General features: G+C 33.8%; 1 protein-coding gene across 5 annotated transcripts in view; it reads right to left on the bottom strand.

Annotated features, from left to right (window-relative positions):
- Window positions 1-283: 283 nt before the first annotated feature.
- The window catches only part of LOC134528005 (serine/threonine-protein phosphatase 2B catalytic subunit 3-like), a 557,255-nt gene continuing 531,251 nt past the window's right edge, over window positions 284-26,287 (bottom strand). For all 5 annotated transcript variants that reach the window (XM_063361159.1, XM_063361160.1, XM_063361161.1 and 2 more), the window contains one exon: window positions 284-14,303. The gene's annotated coding sequence lies outside the window, so the exon portion shown is untranslated. The remainder of the gene's footprint in view (window positions 14,304-26,287) is intronic.

The raw sequence follows: 26,287 nt of genomic DNA, 5'->3' as shown, positions 1-26,287 counted from the left end.
CAAATTGTAATTGATATATATTTTTTGTTGACATGAAAATATATTATATTACTATTACTGAAGAAATTAATTAGATACCTCACATAGTGTAAAATAATCTGAGAAATAAATTAAGGTGCCTTAAACTTTACAGTATTAAAGTCTAATGTGGTATACATGCTCAAATCTAGTGTTTGTAACAGTATATTAAAAATTTTCAAAAAATTTACTTATATTTACATTTAGTGTGTAAATCTAATATTCACACAAGACTGAGTGATTTAGGTAAAAAAAAATAATTCAATAGGGACATAATATTTTTATTGCAAAAACTTGCATGGGACAGATATTTGCACATTGTATAACCACCTAAAAGGTTAAGAGAGAGAAGGCAGTCATTAGAATATCCTAAATAAAGAACAAAACAGGATACAAGGCAAAAACCAACATGTCATTTATAGAATTCTAAGTTACATATGTATTTCTCTTCCTCTTCTTTGCACATCTTTTAATGACAAGTAGCGTATCTGCAGCGAAGGATGTTTCTTTTTTCCATCCAACTGATCCGAATGTCACTTGTCCGTGGTACTTGTCCTTAAGCACAAGGAAACTGAAAACGCCCAGCAGGCACTGCAAACACAATATGATCGTATCTGGTAATCCACAGTCTCCTGCAGTTCAGTCGATCTTCGTGGGACACAGTTCGACACCACGACATGTAACTACCTTCGCCCTGTTCGTGCATGCAGGGCCTCAAGATCAGACAGTAGAAACAAACACGCGAAAAAGAAAAGTATTAAGTTTAGTTTATTACTTTAACAAACACATAAATAATGTCCTCTTCTCACTCATGCTGTACAATTATTATTAACTACTACTTTCATAAGTCTTCATTAATAACTTTATTAAAAAGTGACCAGACGATATACATTAAGCAAAGTGAGGAAGGTATTTGGAAAAACGTTTACAAGACATTTTTCGGGGGTTCTTGTAATATTAATATTTATATAGTAATAACAATGTGTATGTATATATGGTAATCAACAAGACTGGCATAGTAATAACATTTCTTTTGCAAAACAAAATTAATTACTGAAGGGGACAAACATTTCTAATCATGGGCAAATACTGTACAGTTACAATTAATATATCACACACACACCTAAAAGGAGCTGATAAAGAATTGTTTCTGATCACACCAAGAACGTAAGAAAAAATAATGCTGATAAAAACATTTTTAGCGAGGTTATTGTAATTTCATAACATTACTTTTCAGATAATCATTAACTTCAGATGGAAATAAGCAACAATTTTAATGACATCAGCTATTATTAATAGGGGTGTGTGAAGCTTCAGGAAGTCAAAGTCCAATTGAAGATAAATTTTCTTTGTCTTAATTCTTCAGGAACATTCAAACCATTTGAAGATTCCCAAGATTCTTTTTCTTGGAGCAGACTGTATTAAAAGACTATATTTAATGCCGCCGTTTGAAGCCACAAATAATATCCACGGTGACTGACTAGCTGCTTTTTACTGCTAAGAGAACCAGTCACGCTGTTAAAAATTATTTACCTATAACTGTTAGCACGATTTTCAGTGAGGCGAGCAGATACTCTTTCCCTCACTCCCCTGGCGAATAACTACCACCGCCAAAGTTTATTTTTACAGCTCTGGGAAAGGCTGCAAGAAAACATTCGCTCCTTTTACCCAAGCATCCATACACTGGACAGAAGAGGAAGTATGTTAAAGTTTCTACTGTTTTCCTGCACTTCAATTGAAACCAAAAAATAAATAAATCCATGTTATATCAAAAATAATCTTAAAAAGAATTAATTTTTACAAAATAAAAACAAATTTAAAAAAATTGTAATTATTAGAGCTAAATCATCTTAAACTTCAGCTAAAGGCTTCTCAGTGTACATTCTATTTAACCCTCTTAAAATCCTTTACCTTGCTGAAGAAACAGATGAAAATGAATTGCAACCAACTACTTATCTTTACAGCTGTTATTTCCTTATTTACATTAACATATTCAAGTCTGTATCTGCCTCCAAAGTTTTCTTGCAAAATGAGCCTTACTTGTTTACATTCATATCAAAACTTAGAACTTTCTATGTTTCAAAAAATTTTGTTTTTTACTTAAACAGACTGAACTTAGACACTTTGAAGACTCTAGTTGAGAACCTCCTAACCACCCAAAAGCTTTAAATTTTACGGACATTTCAGGAAACATCTTGGTTATACAGAATTAGTTAGCACTCTAAATCTACATTCCATTAAATGTTTTGCTGATCCTTTACAGATTCCTGCAGGAAATAATTATTTCCCACCCGAAAATTTTTCCATAAAATTTAACAAAATAAATAGGCCTGTACAAAGCTTTGACTAAGCAAATCAATCAAAGATCTTTTTAAAATCAGATTTGACTTTGGCGGAATATTTGCTTTTCATTTTATTTGGAGCTTCGGTTGGGATGCAAAGATTTTAAGAAAGAAGTTTATCCATAAGCAATAATTGTAATAGGTTAAAGTTTTAAATGTTGCTACTTAAGTTAATTTTGCTATTATATAATTATTTTATATTTAGCAATTTTTTACAAGTAGTGGCAATTAGTTAATGTGCTAAATGTTTCATATATTGTTATTATTTAGTGTGCAATATGCTGCTTCCTGCAGAAAATTGACATTGCTGAGAATGTGCCTGACATCTAACCATTAACTAAAATAATAATTGGAAAAAAATATTTAACTGATCTTCATCTTCAACTTCATCTTCGGCGAAGAATCTTCTGATTCAAATTGAAAAAAATTGTCTTCGCACACCCCTACTTATCAATTACTTTTTAAAATTTAAATTGGGACTTTCAGATCTGATTCACAAGATCTTTCCATAAGAAATAACCAAAACTTGTTTTCAACGCAATACATTTCATAACATCTTTCTTTAAATCCCTAGCATGTACATATATGGTGTTATTTTCACTCAAGAAAATTTCTTGTTTAGTAGCATTTGAGGATAAATACATACAACTATTCAGCAAACATTTTATCAAAGCACCAAACAGGGACCACTTATAAAATATAACAAATGGGGAGAAAACAGAAATAAAATTTGTAAATATGATGTACAACAAAACAGCAAATATTCAAAATAAAATAATAATTTTGATAATTCATTTATAAATACAATATTTTGATTTCTTATAAAAAAAATTCTTACGATAAAATCATCCAGACATTACAAAAAGATGCTATTCATTTAGGAGACTAAAAAAAAGCTTTGTTTTTATGAATCTGTAAACAAACATTATCTCCAACCCAAAACATAATGATTAGACTACATGCTCAGAACCAATAAAAACTTACGTAAGAACATTCAAAGATGTTCATATTTACAAACTTGCAAGTCAATGAAAAAAGTTATACTGCAAATAACAACAATTATATACTGTCATCACTGTACAAATGAAAAGTCCCTCGGTACAGAAAGAAATACCTAGAGCCAGTCGGCAGATGAGTAACCGCAAATGGAGATACGGACCACATCGGGGCAGCTTCTAACACACAACTGCAATAAACCCACAGGAAGGTTGAGCAAGATGATCATCTGGCTAAAAACAGAACACTGCAGGGAAAACTTCCCACTTCTCAGAATGCTGCTAACATGCTGGAGATGGGGAGAGACTGCAAACTGTAGTGACGAAATGCACGATAGATACGCTCGCATTACGGGCGAAAGTTATACTGCAACAAAATAATCAGTCCACAAAGCTGATTTTCACGCGCTGTTAAATAGTGAAATCTAGCACTAGTCATTCGTTCTAACATGCCTTCAGTCGTGATCGCAAGCCCGCGGCCTTGGTCCTTGTGCCAAATACAGCGATCACCAAACTGATGCATAGCCCACAGAAACCCCTGAACTAGCCAGTATGAGTGTTCATTAGGTTCTTGGCAGGGAACACAGCAGTTTGTGAAGCCCCTGTGAACTCTGAACATACCAATAAAATAATGAGTAATGGATAATATATACAAACACACAAGTAGGTATGCATCTGTACAAAAACACTTTGCTGCAAGATATAAAAAACATAAATTCTTTGCTCACATCAAACACTTCAGCATTTTTTTTTTTTAAGAAAATACATTCTGAACAAAGTGTAGCAAACACAACACTTTTGAATACAGAAACAGCCATTCGGACTCAGCATTTTGGAGACAGTAGAAATAGGAAGAATCCATTCTCTCACTATTACCATCACGCAAATACACACGCACTACCGAGGGACTTCATACGTATTTATTATATATAATAATATGATTCCTACACACAATAAATTGTTTAGAGTGAAAATAGAATGAAAAGAGCTTGACCGCTCTGTTCATCATAAATATTACTATACAAAATGTTTGTACACAGAAATAACTGAATAAGTACAATTTTATATTTTTTGTATAGCAATGAGGAATATCATTTGCCATCTGTCCCTTGCTTGACATAGTTTTCCACATTTTTTACGATAGTAAGAAACACACACAAAACAAATTATCTACAGAGATTCTTATGCTTAAAAAGTATTTATATGGCATATAATGAACTTTAAAATTTATTTTATACCATCATTTCCAACGTTGAATAACTTTTCATTCTTCTTAAACATCATAACTCAGTCCCAAAGGCAATGAAAATGCAGTCTCTTGATAAACAGTCCAACATAATATAGTGAATATTACTCTAAGTAAACAATTCTATTTGATGTCTTTTGTGGCCAGTCAAACATGCTTTTCCTTTCATTACCTAGCACACACACCACAAATACCCAAACATGTTAACGTAAAGAAAAGCATAAAATTGGCTCTTATACTTGCATTGAGATAACACAGAACATACCTCAGTACTACCATACATATATTTTATAACATTTCATGATCAAATGAAAGCATAGTACACAGTTGCAAATTTTTTTTATTTCATCAGTGACTAGATTTCAGAAAACACAACAAAATGTAATACAATGCTGCAGAACAATTTACTATTAAATTATTACCCATAGTGCAAACTTCATACCTATATGAATGTGTATATATGTATGAATGAATGTATGTATGTACATTACTAAGAGAGCAAACATTTTAAGGGCAAAAATTAAAGTACTAAAAAATTGTATTACAGGACTTATCATCAGTGTAAAACTCCTTACATTCTGAATTCATAAATTAATTCATCCTTTACTTATCTATATAAATTATACTATTAAGTTACAAGAAATTGCATAAGGATTGAATGAACATTTGGCAGTATAAATATTAACAATATATAAACATGTAAAAACATAACTGTTATTATAATAAGTTTACAGCTTAAAAAAGTGTAAAATGTGTACATTCACATCTGAAATTATTACCTACTACAGTATCCAACACTTTCTTAGCTAATCAGCTCAAGATGATTTATCAATGTTTCTTCAAATTGGTTTAAAATAACCACCCCATAAATTTCAAACGTGGAAAGAATCTTGACACATGCCACAAACGTACTGGTAAAGGCAATTTAAGTATCTTCAGAAACCTTTATTCAAAGTAACACTATTTTGGAAATAAGGTAACTGATACAAATGGGTCTGAAAACTGAAAAACTAAGTAACCACAAAAATGTGTGCCACAATCAAAAAATGTACCACACACACACGCACGCACACACTCAACAATTCAAATATAATTCCATGGGGAAAAAAAAGTAGGTACTACTATACCACTATACCATTAAATAAAATACTTAATTAGATAATTACTGAGAAGTGGTTGTAAATTATCATCCAGCAAGTACATAATGTACTAATATTACAGCACACACCAACACAATGCTGAGTGCTGTGTTAGGAACTTCCAAAAATAGGGAGTGAGGGTGGGGTGGAATGCATGTTGTGTCTACAAACTGTGAAAGCCTTCACATCTTTGCCTTGAAATGACTACCAGCAGACAGCAATGAAATCACAGCACCATTCAATACCGTTATTTTATGGCATTACATTCCAGCATTCCACACGTTAATTTACACTCTATACGCCCAAAACTTTGATAAAACAGAGAAGCATGTTGGTGTTTTACAGAAACATGTAAATGAAAACAATACCTTACACAATATAACAACACGATTTGCACACCAGACAAAATACATTGGGCTTTACAACTTGGCACTAATTTAAACCATCCGAAACCACCAAGAACTCCATTTCCAGCCCATATTATGGCTAGAGAAAATATTTTATGCTTTTACTTTTACATCAGTTTTGTTTTTAAAACATGAGATTTATGTGTTGTTATTTTTTTTACATAGTTGTTTTCACAAAGATGGTGTTATTTTATTATCAAACAAATATGAAACTAAAATATTTCCCAATATTTATTTCACCAACATAGTTCTCATTTAGACTGATAAATGCTGCAATTTTACAACAAAATCATTTGCAATAAGTATTTTTATGACAAAACTACAAATAAAAATGATTCAGCAAATTTTTGTTAGTATAAAAACATTTCTAATATGAAATACAAGATAAAAAAAAAGTTAAAATTTGTTTTTCTATCCAATGAGTTCATATATTTTGCTACAAACTCTATGCTAAATAAATTTCATTCATTAATTTACTATAATAACTGTTATGTTGTTGTAATTTTAGTAAATTTTAGTCAAAATTTCCGATTAACTTCATGATTATAGCTTCACTTTGGTGCTAAATGGTGAATAAACTTGCATTTTTGTGTTGCTTTGCGTATTATTTCAGTATCATGCTTTCATCGCAATCTATCACACACACACCACAAGCACATATGCATGCACACACGCACACACACTCGCATACCGTATTTACTCGCATAATGTCCGCAGTAATTTGGCTACATTTTTGACCAAAAAAAATGGGGTGTGGACATTATGAGGTGAAGTTTGAAAAAAAAAAATTTTCCTCAAAATTTTATGTTTTGAGTAACTCAAGCCCTATTTTCTTTACCAAGACTTATTACCGATTTTATAAATAATGTTCTTCAGCAAACATGCAAGAAAGTTAACTTAAATACTGAGGAAGAAATAATCTAGTTAACACACTCACCACAATAAGAGATGAACTATGGAACAGTAGAAAATTGTTTCTTCTCTAAAGAAAGGTGAGAAGTGTCTCCTACATCTGTCTGCCCTCGTGTAGTTATGCACATACATACACACCAACAGATTCGTGATAACAATTATTAAGTTTCAAGTTACAAAATTCTGAAAAATCTCTACCATAAAAGTGTTGGGGACTGAAACACCAAACTTCCTGGTTTGTAAAATGAGTTAAAAGTTTCCTTTTTTTTTCCTTATACAAATAGGGAAATGCAGACTCTACATCTGTCCTGCAAGTTGAAACATTCAAATTATTTAATGATAATTGTTTTTCCACTTCACTGCTTTACGTTCAACAACTACTTTCTTTCTACAGAAGGCAGTATCCGCTCAAAGGATGCAACCAAGGTAAATGTCTAGCAGGTCCTTTGACAGCTCCAGCAATGAAAGATGCAGACAAAACTCAGTTAAGATTACAAATGCAAATACAATAGATATATACATGTGTGTTAAGAGTCAATCACTAATAACATTCTGTTATAGTTCTGAACAACAGGACTGATTTGAAACATCCATAGACTTACAGGTAAGCCTGCAAGCATGAATTTTGAAGAGAGAAAAAAATTATTACGATGAAAGGCAATCAATATTTTGAGAAATAAATTTGTAGTAAGAAAATTAAGTAATGCTCACTAATGGGGCCGGAAAGAATTATTTAACATTTTTTATAAATACATTGTTCCAATAAAAACTTTGTTAAATCGCTAGACATTTGATTTCCTGAGCTCAGTTTATGAAGAATTGCACTGGTCAATTCATCAAATTCGAAATTACTGACCAAAAAGTGCATATTTATATTTCCACAGTAAATGAAATCTAGTCAAAACAAAATGGTAATTTTGCAAGGAACATAAAATGTTATTTTATAAACACTTTTCAAGTATCCTGGAATTAGTGAATTCTATTTCATGATTATGTGTATCTCTACTAGTACATTATTAACACACTAAATGAAACTTACTTCTTTGATGGTTCAATTCTTTTATCCTGAAACTTGCAAATTAGCTCAAACTATTATTAAAATTAAAAGATTTGACGAACTTTGGGTCTAACTGCCAGAATAAGAAAATCTTAGAAACATGAAAGTAATAATGTAATTTTAGTAAAATGTTAGTAATATACTAAAACTAGAATTTAGACCTTAAAAATAAAATACATACAAATTTCAAACAAGGCTAGTTATTGTGTACAGTAAATAAAATGAATTTTAGATTGATTTATTTTTTCCTTTTTATATGTGAAATTATGTAAATGTAAATATTATACGTTTGTGGATGGAAGTCATTTTGAAACCTACTTTTTATTTTAGTATCTCCCAATGTCAGACTTGTCATTACCAGTATAAAAAAAACATAGAAATATGCCTGCTAAATTTCACAGAAAAATGATTTAGATAAGCCTCACCAGTCAAAGACCTTGATTGCAAGATTGTTTCACCAAGTTGTCTATATGGCACACAATATTTATTTTCAAAAATACATTTCCTAACTGTGCAAACTGATGCTAATTAATCTTACAGCAGGTTACAAAAACTAAATAATTGATTATAAAAATATATACTTTCCAAATAAAAACGAAGTTTATAATATTTTACACTGTACAACAAAACAAGAGATTGGTACTAAACTGAACTGTCTTTAGTGAGCAAATAAATAACTGCTACACACACAAATACCAACACATGTTTCACAAAAAAATACTGCGAACCCACGGGGGATTGAGATGAAATACATCACTAAACTTCTTACAACTGTCCTTGCAGCACTGAACAGCAACCATTAATTAGCACACCATTACAAGATTTACGAGATTCAAAGTGACACAGTTTGTAAACTATGTAAAAACATGGTGACACCTATGGCAAGAAAATTTACTAAGCTGAATAAATTATTATTTAAAAATAATTCCTACAACATATTCTTTGCTGCATGCACATTGGTTTAGTCAAAATATTGACATTTTAAGTTGCTAGGATGGTACTGACAAAGAAAACGTCAGCTTCATTTGGTATAATGGACTCATGTCCATCTATAACAGGGGTCGGCAATGTGTTGATCGCGATCTACTGGTAGATCACGAGAAAATATTTAGTAGATCACGAGCGTTATTGAAAATTCACGAATTTTTCCACCCACTACAAAACACTAAAAGTCTTAAATGAAATTTAAACATCAAGAATATAACAATTCTTCGTTAGCTGATTGAGGAACAATTTTAAAAAAACACTTCGCGAATGATACAGATCATTTACAAATACTTTTTAAGTAGGGATAAAGCTGTTGCCACCATTACAATAAAAAAAAATGTGTTATTTTGCATAACGGTATTTGTTATGTAACGAAAATATAAACAAACACGATACTCAGTTCAGCAGTGTAGCCATCTTGATCTCATCTGATAGCAAATGTCATGGATGTGGGGCGACATTTTGATGTTTTTGAGGCGTTTTGACACACCTCTGTTAGCATTTACCTTTGCTTACTTAGATTTATATTATGATATTTCCTTTACCTGGTTTGTTAATTTTGTTTGCTCTGATGCTTAATTATGGATACACCTTTTTTTTTTGTCTTGCTTCAAACGCCCTGTAATGTGCCTCAACGGAACGAACACTAGCGCGTGGTCACCGCACGGCGCGCTGGTCGGCCTGACGTCACGAGAGGCTTGCTCAAGCCAGCGACTGCGGCCGGCGGGTTCATTACGAAGCGAGCGGCTGGCGGCGCGCACACCTACTTGCTGAAGGAAGAATGTTTGGCTGGATCTCAGCTATGGAGAGGCGGGGTCGCAATCGCCAACGCCACGAGGAGAGGCCAGCCCGGGCGGCCCTTGGCGAAATTGCATTCTAAAAGTAAGTCTCGACGCACCATTCAATATCAACTGAGCACCGGGTTGAGTTTTTGTGGAACTAACTGAGTGACAAAAGTGGCTGCGTCCGCGATGTTTTTAGACAGATTCTCCAAATTACTATAAATAGTTAACTCCACGAACTAAAACTTTACGTAACTTGTATTGGTGTAAAGAAGTACGGACTAAATGTTCACGTAACTTTGGTTTGAATCGAAGCGAATTTTAAACTTTTTTACGGCGTGGTTCCTATATTCTGAACGAAGATGACAAGGGGGGCGGGCACTGACTACTGCAACGCCAATTCAGACCCAATTTGACAACCTTAGTTCTATTGAAAGGGGACGTGCGAAGCAAATGAAAGACAGTTAATTAATGCGTGGTCCACGGTGACGTTTCACAGCGTTTACGAGGAGATAAAGAAAAAGAAAAATTAATAAAATAGATAGCGGACTGAGTAACTCTAGTATGGTAGTATGACGAGTATAGTTATTCAATATAGCTTTTGTTAATATGGTTTTAATCACTTGTAAAATCATTATTTGTTAAATGATTGGTAATTTAACAATATGTTGTATCACTATCATTATTATTATTATTATTATTATTATTATTATTATTATTATTATTATTATATTTGCATTTTGTTTTAAAGAAAAGTCGCGACCTGCAATTAATATAAACTTGTATGTTGTATCAGTACCCAGCCTATGCCATGTTGCGAATTCGGAAAGATTAAATATGAGCAAGGCAGTGATACATTATTTTATTTCTAACGTCATCCTGTCCTGCTTAGGGAACGTAGTTTTTGCTGGTTTTATAGTTTTTTGGCGACTGCGTACTTTGGCTCGTAATTCGAGTGCCTCAAGTAAGGCCTCATTTTCTACACGCTAACAGAAAGGAAATTATAGTAGCAGAAAATGTATTGAAAGCTAAATAAGAAATACATATTGCATTTAGGAAGTTATAATAAACTCATTTGCCGAATTAGATATTTTCATGCAACGTACTTAGAGAATTTTTGTGGGTACATATATGTTGGCAATCCTGCCAGAATAAAAACGTAGTTTACAAGTAGTCCTTTTTTATAACAGTTAATAACCTCAAAACCATCAATTATGTAACGAAAATAATGGCTTTAATCATGATGTTTATTTAACGAATGCCATTTAAAAATACACAGCAACAGTTTATGCATACGTGTATGACGAACCGATGTTAGAAAATAAACTAGATTGTTTTTTGTAAAACCAGAGTCGTCTTGTGATGACATCTCTTATCCCTGATTGTGTTCACAGCCGTTGATTTATAACACTAAATACTCTAAACAGGACACAACTGCGTGTAAATATTGTTTTTTGATATTCACGTGACGATTGTAGTCCGTGCAACAACGTTTACTATTACATTTGTTTTAAGCCCGCATTTCTTAATTATTGACTGTGGCGTGATAAGTTAATCAGTTGTGATGAGTGCACCAAAGAAACAAAAGACTTACAACTTCCATGCAGAACGAGAGCATGACTTTTTTGTCACCAAAACAAACTGCAAATTCATTTGTTTACAGTGCAAAGTAAATATTGCATTCGTGAAAAAGAGTAATGTACAAAGACATTTTGAAACAGTACATTCAAACATAAATAAAGAGTTTCTCCCGAACTCAGAACTGAGGCGAGAGAAAATTAAGAAACTGAAAAATATGTTGTCATTACAACACATGTTTACGAAAGTGACAGATAAGGGCACAGCAGCCACAAGTGCTTCTTATCGCATTTCTTAGGTGTTGGCAAAACATAAGAAGCCATTTGAAGACGGGGAGTTAATTAAAGAAGCATTTCTTGAAGCCAGTGATGATCTGTTTGAAAATTTTAAAAACAAATCTGAAATAATGGCAGCTCTTCAGTCCCTGCAACTTTCAGCTAGAACTGTCACAAGAAGAGTTGAAAATATGGTAACTGATGTCATATCTCAAATAAATAAAGATTTGGATGCATGCTGCTACTTCTCTCTCCAGCTGGATGAGTCAAATGATGCAACTGGCATTGCTCAGTTGCCAATATTTGCCCGACTTGTATTCAACAACTTTTCAGTCAAAGAAGAATTTTTGAAACTGATTCATTTGAAAGGCCATACTAGAGGTGAAGATATTTTTTTGCAGTGAAGCAGTTTCTTATATCTGACAAAATTCCAATTCACAAGCTTGTGGGCATTACCACTGATGTGCGTTGACTGAGTACGGGCAAAGTTCTTCAACGATTCATTTAACTGCTACCTGCCATTACAGCATTTTTGAAAGAACAGGAACACTCTATGGCAAATCTTCTTGAGGATGCAAGGTGGCTTCATAATTTAGCTTTCTTAGTTGATCTCACAGAAAAACTCAATGATTTGAACATTAAACTTCAAGGGAAAGATAGGGAAATGGTTTAGAAGCTTTTGTCTCGTTCGAAAAATATTTTGACTCTAGATTTTCAGAATTCAAAAAGATTTCTCTGATATCCCAGTTTGTCTCTTTTCCATGGGCAAACCTGAATCTTGAGGATTGTACTTCTTCAATGGAGACGACGTTCAACATTGATAGAACAGCTACAGAGCTCAAAATTATTACATTGAAAAATAACTTGCGTGTGAAAAGTGTTGCAGAACCATAGACCTGTTGGCAAGTCATTCCTCAAGAGAAGTATTCAATGCTCACTGATGTTGCACTTCGAGTGAGAGCCTTGTTTGCTTCAACGTACCTATGCGAGTCTTCATTTTCCAATATGAACTTCATCAAAAATAAGTACAGGAGTAGGATAACTGATGAACATTTGGAATCATGCATTCGTCTCAGTGTAACCAGCTATTATCCAAACATAAAAGCTATTGTTAAGGAAAGTTCCTGCCAAGTTTCCCACTAGGTGGAGATATTTTTCAATGTTATTGTGATTTTTAGTGTTTCGTCTATAACTAACAGACCTCCTTTAATTCAGTTATTTCTATAATTATTTCTCTATGTACTGTAACCATAAAAAGTAGGGTATTTTAAAACTACCAGGAAAAAACCAAATAGAGACTATTTTGTAAATGGGTGAAAGTAAACTTGTTTATGCATAATCGAAAAAACAGAACAGTAGATCATTTCAACAAGTGGCGACAACAGTAGATCACCTACATTTAGAGGTTGCCGACCCCTGATCTATAATACAGGTTGGAACAAAGCAATAGATTGATAATACATCAAGCTGGTATTAACGGGGTAAATTGACATAAGCCCTCGGCACCATCAGAACGTAACGAAAGATGTGAAATGTTGACTTACATCTTTAGTACTGCAAATTATTATAATGCACATTCAGTACAGACAGGTCAAAAAAATATATAAGTGTATCAAAATAAATTAAAACAAAACACTGAGTGGATATTTTTATATAAATTATAAACAATTATTAATAATAATGTAGCCATTTATTATCTATAATAAATTTATTATTACGGAACTAAGACTTAGGTTACCAAAACATTAATAAAGCTTATAAACCTGACAACATTTTTGAAAACATTCTAAACCAACTAAGTCAAGTCGAAGTGAACATCAATGTCTTCTCATGATACGGTTATCTAAACTTCACTTAAACAACATTGATAATGAAGAGAATGATCCAATCACACGAACACAACTGTGCATTTAACTGGACCCGTGGTCACTTCTATGCTAAGAAATATCTTGACATGCTATTGTCATTGACTGTTTGATATTGAAAAGTTAACAAACTGTGTGCACTTTTTATGCCTTACACTTAAACAATATAGAATTTAAATATATACAGCTTTCATCAGTACTGACAACCGCAAGGACATGAAAATTTCCACAGTCGAAGATGTACAAGGTATCTCAGTCCCTCGAAGGGTGTAAGCATATTGTGATGTGTGTTGCATTATAACCAGCAACATTTCAGGTTTTTTTCATGCCTTACATACATAACTTCTAACAAACAAATTAACAAAAACACAATAAAATAAACCTAGCTTTCCATTACACGTATGTATGCTTTACAGTTTCATAATACCCTAGCATCTTAACTTCTCGAAAAAAAAAAAAAATTATATACAAACAATATTGAACAGATCTGTATGTCACAGCGCGCAAACCGTCCTGGTGGTACAGGGGTACCGTACTGGAGTCGGTAGGGTGAGGGGTGGGGGGAGGAACCGCGTTCCCACGGCCGGGTTGCAGAGCCTGCTGCAACCAGAGCACTGCTGCGATCGTGCGCGGCGACGGCTGTGAGCAGAGCGCGTGGCTCGGGGGCGGCCCTTCCCGACCCGACCTCGCCGCCTGCCACCTGCATCAAGGTCACCAGCATGTTCATGTGAGTTGGACAAGATTTTATGGTTTTATTTTCAAGTCAATTTCTTTTTTTCTTTTTTCAAACAGGAGATTTCAGTGTAAATTTTTTTTATGATATCTTTTATTTAAAAAGATAGCTTATTACTCATAAAATTATGACAAAAAATTAGAGGTGGGACGATACCACATTTTCGATACTCGATTCTATATTGTTTTTTCAGTTCGATACTTTCGATACTCCAGGGAAAAATATTTTCCCATTAAGTAACAATTATTAAAAATAACATAAATTAGTTTTAAACTATATAAATTCCCTCTTTATTACAAAAATACAAACTGCAAACAACTTTATAGACTTGAGTATAAAAATTAGGGATGTGCGAAAGTGACTTTATCCACACGAAATGAAAGTGAAAGAAAATTTATCAAGTTTCGCGAAAGTGAAACGAAAATGAATTTTTCTATGAGATAAATATATTCTTAACGAAAGTTAAGCGAAATTTTTTAATTAACAAAGAAAAAAAGTGCCCCAAAATTTGCTCTTCAGTAATAAATTCTATTACATAAATCATTTTTGTACCTTTTGATGTATATATAAATATTACTATTTAATATAGTCAACATCCGCCCTAGACCACACAACACAGCCCCATGTCACTCGTAAATTTCAAGAATCAATCCAGATCTTTCAGCGCACAGACTATTTCCTTTACAGTCGTAATGTCGCAGTCTATGATAATATATTTATCACGTGCATGGTACTGATGAAAAAACACGTGACTACTGCGGAACGGCCGTCATCTTGCACCACTGTCACACATGGCTAGCTCAGGAAGCTGTAAACCAGGCAAGGGACATGGTCAAAACAAAACATAACAAATGGTTGCTGCCAAGTGACTTGTTGACCTTTTTGTCTAATTGGCTGTATATTATGAGGATTTTATATGCCAGTCAGAGTATGTAAATTTTAAATAAAGCAGACGACTTTTTTTTTGTTTGGCTGTGCGCGAATAAAAGTATGTACGTTCTTTGTTTATGTGTATACGGTAAATACTAAATAGTGTACTAACAGTTCTGGAATGTATGTTTTACGAATATAGTACCTACACTACTGTTTGAAAGCAAATGAATCAGGTAATTTTTCAAATATTGCATGATTTTGTTTTGATACCTAGGCCTACTGTAATCACGGTTGAATTTTGTTTACTTTATCTGCCATGTTTGTTCAAATTATGATTTTACCGTATTTTCATTAACGTGAGTTTTTTTCATCACCACGTAAATTAATCTTAATGAAATCTTTTTTCTAATTAATGTCTTTATATGATTTGCATATGTTATTACATTATTAGTAATAACAAGCAAATCATATAAAGACATTACAGTAGAATCCCAGTGCTAAGTACTTACAGGTACCTCAAGTTTTTGTACTTAGTACTGAAACATGCATACATATCTTTACAAAGAGAAAAAAATATATATAAAAAAATAGCTACAGGAGAGCCGCAATGCCATATGTATTCGCAACTGCGACTTGCTTTTTTCCCCTTGTCTAGTTCTCTGAGTATATCCACTTTTTCCTTAAGCGTGAATTGCTTTCGTTTCTTTTTATCTCCAGGATCATTCATATTGTAGCACAAATATAATGCGGTGTCTAAATAACGTAACCTGAAAATAAACTCAACAATAACAATAAACAATCCCGGCACAGACATCAAACAGTATTTTTAGCGTAGCGTAACACTTTTGTCTAAATAATTAATACTTCTCTCAAACCTCCGTCTTTCGATGTATCGAATGGTGTTGTGTTGCTCACGTCACATACTACGTACGGTATAATCTATGGTTGTGCGCGCAACTGTTTGTTAACTTTGTTTTGAGAATTTAGAGGTTAGAAAATACGTTGCGGTGGTATTTGTGTATCTTTGTTATACTACATTAATCATTTAGCTGGAAATTTATTTACCAGTTTAAGTAAATTTTGGTGTAGTAATGCCACACTACTAGTAGAATTTATACGTTATAGTGAAAATATGATACTTTAAACTGAAACCGTTTTGCATGGCGAAGATACGATTTTTGGCGGGCACTTAAAAAAAATTCGTTAAGTGAAATATACTTTATAATAAGGTACGTTATTGTACCGGTATTCTACTGTACATTTTTATTAAATTACGATTTCTTTTTCAACTAGAACAAACGAACTTCGGTAAGCTATTGAACTTTCGTTTGGCTCGAAATATTTCGCTAAAAACGAACTTCGACAGATGAAATTCTTACCGAAATCGAAAATGAAAGTAGCAAAATTTCGATTTCGGTATCGGTATACCGAACATTCGCACAACCCTAATAAAAATCAATATAAAAAATAGAAGTGAAATACAAAATGAGAAACAGTGGCCCTACAAAATTTTATGAAGTCCTTTCTTGGAGGGAGGGAAAAGTCACCAAGCCTAAATTAGAAATTAAAAAAAATTAGGCTATTGTAAAAAGAAAATCAGAAATTTTTGCTTGTTTGTTTCATTTTACAAACAACATTATGTAACAGAACAATTTTCAATAAAATTTGAACTTGAGAAACGTAAATTACAAAACAATCCGATTGTAAGAAAACAATAACCAACGGGTATATTCAGTTCAAAGATTAATGAATGCACAAAATATGAGATCCGTACCTTGGTAAAGCGCGTGCACCATTTTCATAATCATTGCTAGTTTGCGCCACTAGTCTCGCTTGGTGCTGGCCATAGATGCTACTAGCGAAGTGCACAGTCTTCCTGATACTATCCATATCTATGGTGTGATAAAGTTATTTTCTTACGTTTGCAAAGGTAAACAATAAACGTTTTTCAAAATAAAAGCATTAAAAGGTAGTTTATCAGGAGGAATATAACAAAAAAATTTGTGCATTTTAGGACTTTTCCGCTTCGTAAAAACGTATGAAACGGGAAATTAATGATTTTATATAAGTGTATGTTCCGGGAAAGTAAACCATTTTAAATATTGTACTTTCGGCGGGACCAAAATTAATCGGGGTATGACACGGGAAAATGTATGAAACTGGAACGTATCTTCGAGGTTCTACTGTAGTTGTATTTTGTACGATGGCGACTCAAAGCTTAATTCAATACAAATGAACAAGCATTTCAGTATCGAAAAAAATGTATCGAACTTACAGTTTTGATACTCGATACTTTGCGATACCGTCAAGTATCGAAGGTATCGAGGTATCGAAGTATCGAAAATCCCATCACTACAAAAAATCTGTTAAGAATTTCTGTGTTTGAAAAATGTTCTCAGGGTGTAATGTAAACATCAGTAAATAATAAGTGGAAGATTATATGTGTCATTTAAGTTAAATGTTGATTAAAAATGCTGGTTAGTTTCATTATTTTAATTGCATTTCAGTGATTTGTGGTGTATTAACTTGAATTTTGGTGTTACAGTACAACCCTGTTATAACATTCTCCAAGGGACCAACATAAAAAAATGTTATAAGCAGGAAAATGTTATAAGCAGGAAATCATCTTCACTTTGTAAAAATTACGCGTGGATTGATTAAATTAAAAAGTTTAGGTAAAACAACACTAAATACAGGAGTATTACACTAAGTACAGCAATAGAGTGGAAAATTGGTTAATTTTATTTATAGGTAATACCTAATACCTAATAATATGCTAAAGAAAAAAAAATGTTTTGTACGATACAGTTCAGAGTCGAAACAGAAATATTCAACTCTTTTGCAATCACAACATGCGTTTTGTTGGGGTTCCTGTCCACTTGGTTAATAAACTGAATTTTTTCAGCTACAGAATATATTTTCGCTTATATTTATCGGCCATCATAACCGTACAAAAACCTGAATAAAATTTCAATACGGCGTATTTTAATTAAATACGACAGTGACTACAATAAGTAAAAAAAAAAAAATTACGGTAAAGGTTAACCACAAACAAAAGCCGTTAATATATCCATAGAACAGTTAACCATTTCAAGGTGTTAAACCTTTGAAACAAAAACCAGCACCATAGACTACAGTAGCACTGTTTCCGACCATGTATCAGTGCACAAAATGCGCATCATAAGTATAAAGGAACAAGTCATAGGCTAACAAGCGTGAACAGGACGCCATATTGATAGTCGATCCGGTGCAAGTTGTGGAGTGCGTGTGTACCACGTCTATGGTGAACTACTCAAATGTAAACATCTGATGTTTGTATATGCGTGCTGTATTTTCTAGCTATGGTTTCGCTCTAAATTATGACTTTGAAGGAAGGGATACTGCAAATTGTGGCAGTTATCAAAGAAAATTTGAACGTTAAAGGCGGGAATGTAGAAATTTTAATATTGTTACAGGCGGGAAATTAAAGCATTGTGATAAATGGAGAAATGACGGGACCATGAAATTATGGTGTTATAGGCGGGAAAATGTTAAAAACGGGAATGTTATAACCGGGTTGTACTGTATATGGTGCATTTCTGTGTTATTCGATTTTATTGCAATTGTCTCTACATGAGTAATAACAATAAGTAACATATTTATTTTTATCATTTAAATAAGCATTTTAATAGTTAACGGTTATTTTGCAATAGTTTGACACAAATCCCTACCATTTCACAAATCTGGTCTGTCTTCAAAGGAAAACTTCAATTTCTCCAACCCATTATTTGGTGAATGCTCCATTCTCAACTCATCACTCTTCATCATCCATAATAACCCCAATGTCGCAGAGACATTTAATCCTTCCATATATAAATAAGGGCTAATCCTTCCATGTAACAAGTGATCCTATCTTTCTGACTCCAAACAGACTGTTTTAATATATACAAATCATGTAACACTGCCTATATTACTTTAAAAGCACAAAATCACTAAACATGTAGATAGTTGCATCACCACATAAAAAATAATTTTAAATAATTTTAAATTTCCCAATATTCGAGTTTTTCGAAACACTTTTCACACTCAACTTGTATTTTCAGAATTGCAGGGTTTGGATTAGCGGGTCTCCACTGTAATTGTCATTGTCTAAGAACTATGGAAACCACAACATTATCTTTCGGCATCTACCGTATTTACTCTCGCATTGAGTCACATATTTTATGCAGATTTTTAGTATAAAAAAAGTACTACAATGCATATATGAATTGTGTTGAAAAAATATATATATTGTATTGTGTGGAAGAATATGTGGGTAAATAAGTAAATAACTAATCTATTTTGGTATTTAATAAATATAACTCCACGAGTAAGTATTAATTGTTTGATCAAAACATCTCAGCAATTGCGTGAAGTTCCGTGATCAGCGCAGTTATCGTGTGTGTGCCGTGTCTGATGCCTGAGCTGTCGCATATCTGCCACCCGACCAGTCGCAGCGCCGGCAAGTGACGCGTCTGCTGCAATGCTAAGCAGAAAAGAGGAGAGGAAAATCTAAAAATAAACCAGCCAGAGGGAGAGAGAGTATGTGTGAGAGAGTGTGTGTGACTGTGTGTGTGTATGTCAGTGTATGTGTGTATGAAAGTGTGAGTGTGAGTGAGTGCACACACGTGTGCATGCACGTTTGAGGCCATACAACAGTGTTGACGGTCTTCCCTCCCTCTCTTCATTGTAAATGTCCCACACAATTAACTTGTCCATCTTGACACAAGTTCATGAGCAACTGTGCCCAATCATTATTGTTTTTGAATGAGATTTCCCATGCTTTCAACTGAAGGTACTGTGAAAAAACTACAACCATTGCTGGTGTTTATTAGAGCACCTTTTATTTTCTTCCAACCTACAGGGATGGGTAAAAAATAAAATACAATGGAAGAAAGGGAAACAAGGGTATAAAAAACAGCACTCTTCTCATGTCCGTCAAGTGGGCCCGGTCACATTTCGTCGGGAATAATTTTTTTTCAAAATTCGTTAGTGCTACGTTAGTGCTGGTTAGTGCCGAAATTTGGTCGTTAGTGCTCCAAAATTGCAACTTTTATGGCCGATTTAGTGATCCGGGCTGGCTTGACGTCAAGCTGGCCCGGAAACATAGGAAAAGCACAATACGGAAAATTCAATGAATGCATTCGTTAGTGCTACGTTAGTGCTGGTTAGTGCCAAAATGTGGTCGTTAGTGCTCCAAAATTGCAACTTTTATGGCCGAATTAGTGATCCGGGCTGGCTTGACGTCAAGCTGGCCCGGAAACATAGGAAAAAGCACAATATGAAAAATTCAATGAATGCATTCGTTAGTGCTACGTTAGTGCTGGTTAGTGCCAAAATGTGGTCGTTAGTGCTCCAAAATTGCAACTTTTATGGCCGATTTAGTGATCCGGGCTGGCTTGACGTCAAGCTGGCCCGGAAACATAGGACAAAGCACAATATGAAAAATTTAATAAATGCATTCGTTAGTGCTACGTTAGTGCTGGTTAGTGCCGAAATTTGGTCGTTAGTGCTCCAAAATTGCAACTTTAATGGCCGATTTAGTGATCCGGGCTGACTTGACGTCAAGCTGGCCCGGAAACATAGGAAAAAGCACAATATGAAAAATTCAATGAATGCATTCGTTAGTGCTACGTTAGTGCTGGTTAGTGCCAAAATGTGGTCGTTAGTGCTCCAAAATTGCAACTTTTATGGCCGATTTAGTGATCCGGGCTGGCTTGACGTCAAGCTGGCCCGGAAACATAGGAAAAAGCACAATATGAAAAATTCAATGAATGCATTCGTTAGTGCTACGTTAGTGCTGGTAAGTGCCGAAATTTGGTTGTTAGTGCTCCAAAATTGCAACTTTTATGGCCGATATAGTGATCCGGGCTGGCTTGACGTCAAGCTGGCCCGGAAACATAGGAAAAAGCTCAATATGATAATTTCAATAAATGCATTTGTTAGTGCTATGTTAGTGCTGGTTACTGCCGAAATATGGTAGTTAGTGTTCCAAAATTGCAAGTTTTATGGCCGATTTTGTTGTAATAAAAATGCGACCCAAAACTATCTAATGTAATTACTGTATATGAAAGAAAATATTGATTAGGGGCAACTGTTGTAACTTTGAATATTGATTTAAAGGTAATATATCAGTGTTGCCAGCTATAAGTACTTACCTTGTGTCAAAACTCCCTTGGATTTTTTTAAATAACAATTTACGTGTATTAATTCAAACGTTTAACCGACTGTCGGACTCATACAGTCATTATATACATCCCAAACCATTAGTCGCAGAAGTTAGGAAATTTAGATTCGACTTTACCTTGATTCTCAGCCGTGAATTTTACTTGTTTGGTAGATTATTTGCCCTCGGTTTACGGAGTCTAGGAGAAAGTTTTCTCCATTAAAGTGCAACCACGTTAGACTGTAGTATATTTAGTTCATGTGTTCAGGGGGTCAAAATGACAAAAAAATATTTAATATTGTTCTAATGCCTAAGTTACGAATTTAAGTGATGATCGCTATTTTTTTTTAGTTTTAGAAATAATTTTCCTATACACCTGTTCAGAATTACAACAGCATTGTAACTACGGTTTCATTTTAGTAAAGTTCAGATTAATTTCCCAGAAAACAGTTACGAAATTGGTAAATTCTCTTTTCATGAACAAAAATAGAGTTCTTGCACAAGTCAGAATTTGTTTTGAATTTTTTGAATAAATTATTTTATTTTCAATATTTTTTGTTATTTTTTTTTAAATTCTTTTTTATGTGATTTATTCATATCTGGTAAAAGTGTGTTGGTTTTCTCCGGTTGCTCCTGGTTATTCCTGTCTCTACTTTGAAGGTTTTCTCCATGTAGGGTAATCCTGGTTTTTCATTTAGAGACTTCTGCTGATGTTCTCCGAGTGCTTCTGGAATATCTAATAAATTAATCTGTACCCGGAAATTAATTTTTACTTAATGAATCATGCAATTTATTTAGAGTTGTTTTTAAATAATGAATTTCTGCTACTAAATTATCGATAAAATGAGTTTTTTTTAATCTGGTGGATTTTAAAACAAATAACACCTATTACTCAGTCGAATGATGAGCCTTGAGACTGCTGAAAAGTACTAACATGAAGGATGAACTTCCTTCGTCTTGGTGTCAAGTGATCGATAGTGCGCATCCCGCATCCCACATAAACGAAATAAATAATTTTTTTACCTACCAAAACACGTAACGTCATCCGTTGACATAAATCAGAACTACTTACAACAAGTTCCTTTGCATGAGAGAACCTACATATCGCTGATGAAGTATTAAAAATATTCTATTTAAGTAACTGTAGCAATTGAAAACTCTCAATCTGCATCTGTCATTAAACGTAGAAAGCTAACATGTATCGTGATTCGTTGTCTGATTTTGTAGCGAAAGGATACAGGTGTATGTTTTGCAGCAATGAATTTATCGTGAGAAAGAATGGTAGACAACACGAGAAGAATAACTGTGCTAAAAATCCTCTACGGAATATGAAAATTTGTGTTTGATGTAGCAAGTCGTTTACGCGAAGAGAGAGCTTAACAAGACATGAAAGAACTTGTAGCGTCATGCCTGCTTACAAGCTAAAGGACAACGATGGATCTACTAATCTAAAGGAGAGTAATCTGTATTATGTCAACACTTTTACTTGTCTTGAACGAGATTATGATCACGACTCTTCCGATCTCGGCAAAGAGCTTAAATTGAAGGATGAAGATGACTTGTGGAAGTATGAAAACAATGGAAGAATCGTTAATATGAAAAATGAAAATACATTCAAGCCCATATAAAGTACGTCCACCATACTTTGGAACAATGATGACTACTTAAAAAGGAAGCTTGAATTCGACGAAGAAGCTTCGACGTCAACAATTTCGAAATCTAACAATAATCTTTGTAAAGATGCTGACTTCTACTATGATGGCGTCAGTGACTCTGTGGCTGGTGACCAAATTAAAGACTGTGATAAAGCACCTAAAGCTAGCAAGTTCGAAAGCTTTGGTGAAGTTGTGATTCCGAAACGCTGGAAACATCGTGATAAAATAAATAATTCAGATTAGGTTTATGATGACAATAGTGATCTCAATAATAACATATATGACAAAGTAGCCTCCATACTTAAAGAACTGAGGGTGACTGGCTACATAGAATAATCACGTCTTGTTTAACTTGTATGTCAATAAAATTGAGAAATAAATAATTTAAATTTAAAAATCTTAGGTCTTATTTCTTGTAATCTGATTTCAAACTAATACTTAGTTCTCGTTATTAAGCTTCCTTTTTTTCCATTGAGTTTTTAATATTGTGCTTCCTTTTCGCTGATTGTTCTTACGATTAATATGCTTCCTATTGTGCTGCTTGTGCTTCTTATTGTGCTGCCTGTGCTTCCAAATTGTGCTGCCTGTGCTTCCAAATTGTGTTGCCTGTGCTTCCTATTGTGTAATTCTAAGGATGTATCAGGACTCGTTTAGCTTTGTGGTTTAGAGATGTCTGGTATATACGACCAACTTTATACCTGGTCTGGATGTTATTTCAACAACATTTTAATTTTTATCAGCAAGTATTTTGTATCGAGTCGTTTTTCGTGTAGATGCTAATTAATAAACCTTAAAAAAATTAAAATGAAACATATGTGTAATACGAAACTGAATGTGAAATTTATTTTATGTTTAGTAACTCTTTTCCGTGACCGAGTATCGAACCAAGGATGTAAATCTACCACTAGTATAAGTTAATTAATTTGTTAATGTATCCATGATTTTTAAAATTTTTCCCGAGTTTCCAGGGCAATAAATATAAATTTCCAAAATGGCGGTCATAATGGCTTATAGGTGGTTGGTAGGCTAGGAAACTAAGTTTATTTCAGGATTAAATGTAATTAATAATTTTTTTACATAAAACTAAAACATTTGCATCATCCAGGGTTCGAACCAAGGACAGGAATCGATAGCATCGATCGGTATATTAATTGCAGATTTTTTTTTATTTTTGGAATTTTCCAAAAATTTTTAGCTAAATAATTACGGATATACAAGATGGTGCCCAAATTTCAAAATGGTGGGTATCGCAGTAATAATAAATAATTACTGTACTCTAATAGTCATAAATAAACTTACATTGTGGTGGCACACTTATACAGACGAAACAAGATGGCTTCCTCCAGCAGACGAAAATAGATGGCGGTCATGACGTCATATTAGATGACGAAATATGTAGGGATAGGAAAAATTCGCGGGTTCATTTCGCGACAGGCTAAAATACAAATAGTTACACCTCAGTGCTGCATCTGCTACTGGCTCACAACTCACCTGGATGACTCTGGGCCAATTAGAAACGCCCGACCAAAGCTTTATCGAATCACAGGCTGCTACGTTGGGACGTCTCACAAGACGGCAGCCAATGGGTGTGTGGCATTTGACCGAGTGTACGTAGAACTATGGAGTTCATCCTGCAGGTCATTGAACCCGCGAATTTTTCCTATCCCTAGATATATGTATTGGCATTAGTGGAGGGAGGTCAGTCTGCCAGTAGCCTCTGTGGAGGAACGACCTTTCGCCATCTTTTTTTGACCTCGTCATGTTCGAACCAAGGACTCCGAGCTCCATGACGTAAGTGCGTTTTTAAACAAAATTTTTATTCAATATGATTATTTATTTTTTTATGTAAATTTTAAATTTTTTCCCCGTTTTCTAATATAAAAAACGGATTTCTAAGATGGCGGCCGTAACGGAAATTGCAACAGTGATGTCATAATCCACGATGACGTCTGTGGCTAATCGGATGTTTGTGTGGATTGTAAGCCTCAAAGTGAATTATTTTAGTTGCTGGCATTTTTGAGAACTAAATCGGGACATTTTCCCACATAACTGGTAATTTTCCCTCGAAATAGTGAATTTTTTTATTCAGATTTTTTGGGTTATTTGACGGGATTTTTTTCTGAAAATAAAATCTTTGGCTGATTTTGGCCAATTTTGAAGGTCAAAAGGTCAAAGTCTAGGTCAAAGGTTAAGGTCATCCATGATGGCCGACGTGACATCAGAATCCAAGATGGCGGTCGGCACCTCAGCACCTCACCCTGGCCCTGGCGCTTTAGGAACTATTATATGCTACTATAGAACAGCATAGTTCCGGGAACGAAATTAAAAATAAATTCTATTTAAAATAAAATAAATTGTCCCACATTAGGTCACAGAATTAACTTTAATATTTATAGTTTATATCTATACAACTTCACAGAGGACACCACAGTTTCGATATCATAATTACAAATGTTTTTATTAAAATACAATTGTGTAATATAACTTCACATAAATACATTTTGTTTTTTAAGAGTATTGAGGTCCTAGAGATTTTTAATGAACATCAGATCTTTCGCGAACGTTATTTGACCGCAAAATGGCACACAATTGTATAATTTCCGTAAAAATTTTCCTTTTTGTCCCTTTTTATAAATAAGAGTCAAAAAGAAGCCACGATACTCATTATTTCCTCAAAAAAAATTCAAAAAGAAGCCACATTTCCCGAAAAAAGCGTTCAGACGCCAAAAAACCCTTTTTCATTTGTTACCAGTATGCTTACACAGTTACCCTTCTGTTATTATATCGCTTTATAATCATGCCTATGACTGATTTCGAAAGCAAAGATCTTACGTCCTTATAAATTCATATTTATTGGCTGAACAACATACATATGTGCACAAATCATCCGTTTTAAAACAACATGCTTCATTTCGTAACTAAACGACTTACGCTATTCAAATTTCAAATGCAGATGTTCATTATAAATGCAACTTAAATAATCGTGCATTTTAACGCAAGTTTCTCTAAAAGCATACCTTAGCCTAATTTCGTAACCAAAACATTTTTTTCCCTTTAAAATTAATCGCAAGGCCCAGTCAAAATACACTCATTATAAATAAACCATTTTAACATAACATTCTCTATAATCATACACATGTATAATTAATTAACCAAAACACTTAAACCCTTCAAATTTAATACGCAGATGTTAATTACAAAAACTTTATTTGTTTAGAAATTCTGTAAAGTGAAATAAT

This window comes from Bacillus rossius, chromosome 1 (genome assembly GCF_032445375.1).
Source record: "Bacillus rossius redtenbacheri isolate Brsri chromosome 1, Brsri_v3, whole genome shotgun sequence".
In the NCBI taxonomy this organism is placed as follows: domain Eukaryota; kingdom Metazoa; phylum Arthropoda; class Insecta; order Phasmatodea; family Bacillidae; genus Bacillus; species Bacillus rossius.
Note: the sequence above shows the minus strand (reverse complement) of the source record. Positions and strands in the feature narration are given on the sequence as shown.